Source organism: Sardina pilchardus, chromosome 2, assembly GCF_963854185.1.
Source record: "Sardina pilchardus chromosome 2, fSarPil1.1, whole genome shotgun sequence".
NCBI lineage: Eukaryota > Metazoa > Chordata > Actinopteri > Clupeiformes > Clupeidae > Sardina > Sardina pilchardus.
The window spans coordinates 13,431,017-13,436,016 of record NC_084995.1 but is presented as its reverse complement, the minus strand read 5'-3'; the positions used below and the strand labels follow the sequence as shown (position 1 = coordinate 13,436,016).

General features: G+C 43.3%; 1 protein-coding gene across 1 annotated transcript in view; it reads left to right on the top strand.

Annotated features, from left to right (window-relative positions):
- rab12 (RAB12, member RAS oncogene family) overlaps nt 1-5,000 on the top strand; it is a 203,909-nt gene that overhangs the window by 84,525 nt on the left and 114,384 nt on the right. The window lies entirely within an intron of this gene.

Genomic DNA, 5,000 nt, shown 5'->3' with positions numbered 1-5,000 from the left:
GCGTAAGTGAAAGTGTCACGTTGTCCCGGTAACACGATTTCCTGTTCTAAACAAACGACCTGCAAGTGGCATTTTCTATTGCCTCACCGTGTTGTTTCTTTCAAAATTAAAATAAATGAATTTTTAGCGGTAAAAATCACTATCATGTTGAGGCGTTTATGTAAGCTTCTGGTGTACTAAAAGGAGACCTTCACGCTATCATGAAAAAAAAAAGTTTATAATTTAACGGCAAGCTGGGCTAATCTATGACTAGGCCTAGCCTACATGAAGTTAGCTAACGTCAACCGATGTCAACTCCTAAATTAATTTGCGCAAAAACGTGGCTTTTTCTGTAAAACAATCATCTGGCATAGGATTTCACATTGTGAATTTGGTTTGTGTAGAACAGAAATGTACGCACTCTATTCACAACACAGACATGTAGTAGGCCTATAGGAGCCATCTGGTTCTGTGGCTGTGTATTCTGAATGTTAAGTAGCCTAAACCTCCCGTCCAATGCCTTTAGAGATGTGTCGGTAAGGGATGCTAGCACCTGTGGGTTTTTAGCTGCCTTTCTAGCAAGCTCCCTCCTAATCCAATGCCCTGCAAATTCTCTCCCAAATCCAACGTGCTGCAAATTCACTCTCAATCAAATGTCCTGCAAATTCACTCCCAATCCAACGTCCTGGAAGTTATGTCAAATACGCACTCTTTGTATAGGCTACCCCAGAGCGGTAGATAAAACAGAGTGGTGACACTCCCATAGACCTCCATAGGAAAAAATGGCAGCGCATTTTCCAGGCTATTTCCTGGTTATGGTAGCCTGGCTAACGCCTACCACTTCTCAAATGAGACGTGGTCTGGCAACCAGATGTTCATTTTCTCGTATTTGAAAAAATGCCCAGATCCGTTCATTGGGCGCCACGGATGTCTATCAAATGCGCATAGCTCACCCAACTCGTTCGTATGCAACGCTAAGGGCTGCCATTGACATCAGTGTAAATCCTTTGGCTTTGAATGCAGACGCAAGAAGCAATGGAAACTTCTCGGATGTTCTGTGATTGGTTCACCAACATCAGGAGAACATTTGGGCGTTAGTTTCCAGACTGGCTTAGCAGCGGGATTGAAATCACAGCGCAAGGCAGTATGGGAACACCCAGGCTATGGTTATGGGGCATTTGGAACTGTTTACAGCCAATCTCTTGGTCAGTAGTCAATGAGTTAATTGATTACACCTTCCAGCATCAGAAGTAGCCTACATCCCACCCTCCTGCAATTCAGCCATTCAGGACAGGTTTTTTTGGAACTTTTGATCGTGGCGGCAACATCATAGAGTGACGCAACTCTCTCTTTCTATGGCTCTGGGCTACCCCTTTCTCCTCTCTCCCCTCACACTCTTACTCTCTCTCACTCCTTTCACAATCTTTACTCTCCCTCTCTCCTCCTGTCATCTGTGATATTAAAACCATAGAGTGCAGATTTGTGTGGGTAATCCATGGAGGGAGGTAGGGGGGGAGGAGGGGGGTCAGGGGGGTAAGGCTGGGCTGGTGTCCCAGGAGAGGGGGGGGGGAGGTGGGGTAGATGGGTAAGGGTGGGATAGGGCAAGCTGAAGCGTGGCATTAGGATGCTAGCGTGTCTGGTGTGGTTGGTGGAGGGGGGAGGTTGGCAGCATTACGATGCTTATGTGTCAGCCCTCCTCCTCTTCAACAAGGGCAAACGGTGCACATACTGCTGTATGCTAAGCCACTACTGACAGATTCACCAGCATTATTTAATATCTCACACATGCCTCTGAATAAACTGTGGCAGTGTGTGTGTGTGTGTGTGTGTGTGTGTGTGTGTGTGTGTGTGTGTGTTTGTGTGTGTGTTCCTATGCAGTTTATTGCTCCATTTGACAGGAAATATAAACATTCTGCATGCCTGTGTGTGTGTATGTGCATGTGTGTATGTGTGTCTGTTTATTGCTTGCCAGTAAATATGAAAGCTCATTGTGTGTGTGTCTCTCTCTCTCTTTCTCTTTGTGTGTGTGTGCGAATCTGTCTGTGTCTGTGTCTGTGTCTGTGTCTGTGTCTGTGTCTGTGTCTGTGTCTGTGTATTTGACAGAAGATGGGCATATTTTAAAACAGTAATAATTTGTCTTGGTCTTTATTTTGAATCTAATACACATTAGTTTACATTTATATGTCAAGGTGACCGTTCAGATGAATGAATATGATCATTCCACTGATCATATTAAACAGTCATCTAATCAAAATTAAAAGCCAGTTATAGAAATGAGATTCGTAGCTCTGTAAGAGTTGTGTTCCAATCTTGAGAGTGGATGGGGGCGTGCATATTCATGATGCCTTGGAGAGAGATGCTGACCCTATTAGGGGGGAAACCTCATGGTCTGGCTTACGTTATGCCTGCACCCAATTTCATTTCTATTGTGCACAGCAAACAAACACACTGGGGGCACACATATTCATACACATCTCCTCACACACACACACACACACACACACACACACACACACACACACACACACACACACACAGATTCCCCCTCACATGTGCACACTCACCACACTGAGCAAAGCAGGACAGCTCTTCCTATAAAGTTAATCCAATTTTATCTTTGTGCATATGTGTCTATGTACACGCATGTGTGTGTGTGTGTGTGTGTGTGTGTGTGTGTGTGTGTGTGTGTGTGTGTGTGTGTGTTTATGTGTGTTTATGTGTGTGTGTCAGCGTGATAGACCCCATTTGTAATTGAATAAGCCGAGATTGAATTTCACTGCATTTGGGATTGAGCCCTGGGGCAATGCTGACTGAGGTGAGAAAATGTGTGTGTGTGTGTGTGTGTGTGTGTGTGTGTGTGTGTGTGTGTGTGTGTGTGTGTGTGTGTGTGTGTGTGTGTGTGTGTGTGTAAGGTTCTCAAGGGTATTGTGTCAAAACATCATCACCTGTCCATTACTCTCTTATCTTTTTTCAGATTACTCCTTTTTCTATCTGTGTGTGTGTGTGTGTGTGTGTGTGTGTGTGTGTGTGTGTGTGTGTGTGTGTGTACAGTGTGCATGTACAAATCTAGCCCATCCCATGAAGTCAAGGATGAGAGAAACACACACACACACACACACACACACACACACACACACACACACACACACACACACACACACACACACACACACACACACACACACACACACACACACACACACACACACAGAGAGAGAGAGAGCATTTATGCAAAAGTCGCTTACATTTCCTGCTTCTGTTTGTCTTCACTTCACCTCCATTGATCAACACATCTGAAATATAAGTCTTTGTCTTATTGAGAGCTCACATTTGCTTATGATGCAGAATACATACAGTTACAATCTACAATCTTCAGTAGGCCTATCCTTGATTGCTAATCCACTTCAACCCTCTGGTGTTAAGCTACCAGATCGTGTTAGCTTGTCATGCACTCATGTGATGTTAAATCCATTGAGATGCACTGTGACACATATAGTATACAGTATGTCTCAACACAGTCTCTGCCTGGCTGAGGGATGGTGATCTATCTGTGTCCTCTGTCTGTGTTGTACTGTCTAAGACTCAAATGCCACAGCAGTGAGGCATCTTTCTAATCGATGTGTCCTCGATGGCACATTGATCCTTGTCTCGATCCACCAGCGGCTCAGCCCTCAGAGGATGGAGAGAACGGAAATACAAACACGGGCTGTCGTCATGGAGAGGGGAATACATTCTATGAGTGGACGTTGAAGTCAGATGTCACCATAGCAATGGCCCCAGTGTTCTGAGATGATGCAGTTATGATGTTCTATCTTTAGCCTGCGGGGCACCATCCCTTGTTTGTTTCTTCTTTGCATTTCAATGGGTTTGACAGAACAGGATTCATCGATTGTGTTCTGCAGAAATTGACTTTATAAATGCTCACCTCAATTTAGTTGTGCACAACTCATTCCACTATTTGTAAATAAAGAAAAGCTATAACAAAGGGCAGCTGAAGCTGAACCTCACTCACTTTAACTGCTCTTTACGTAAAGCCAGACAAGCTGGGGCTGTAAGCGGAACAGAACTACAGTACCTTCTAAGAGGAAAAGCAGCTGAACTCCAGAGGTGAACTGTAAGTCAATTCACATCCACTCTGCTAGCTAGAACAGCAGGTCAGAGAGTTGGACCGTGCTTCGGCTCGACCCCTCCACTGAGCTGCTGGTTACGGCAGTCTTCTCAAGGACATGACCAGAAATCTATGTGAGGACACATTAAACTATGAGAAAGCTATGTTAGGAGGACACATTAAACTATGAGAAAGCTATGTTAGGACACATTAAACTATGAGAAAGCTATGTTAGGACATGTTTACGAGAAAAATATGCTGGGCCAGCTCAATAATGATAACTGGGTGGAAAGCATATAAAACCAATGTTAAACACAGTAATGCAGGAGGACAAATAAAGCTGGTCGGTTATCATTGCTCACGTGATGAACAACAGGATATCACATGCTGAGTGCACAAATAAGATTAATTAAGACATGAATTAACCATATCTTCAAAATTACCAAAAACTATCCGTTTCCACAATAAGTAAGGGCAACAGGGGGGACATGATATGCTTGACCACATCAAAAAGCCACTCTAACACGTTGAGAAAAAGTGTTGATTAAAGAGAGATATTATCTCAACTCTTTGTAGGTGCGGTCCCTCTGAAAATGTATCGATATCCCCCTTCTTGAGTCAGGAAATATAAAGGGCGTGTCCAAAAGGATTTTCATCAGAGTAATGGGGTGGTTTTTAATTTAACAAATAGAATGAATGTGGTAAGATGCATTATATTTATTTCATTTTATGTATTAATTTTATTTGATGGACCATGTACAATTTTTCACATAAATGTTGCCCTTTGATGCATTGTAGGCTAATTTACATCCGCAGTCCCCAGACTCTAAAGAGGTATTTACAGTGCTTGCACTACAATAAGAATAATTATTGTAGATATAATAAATCCTAAGGCCATAAGCCTTGTTCATGG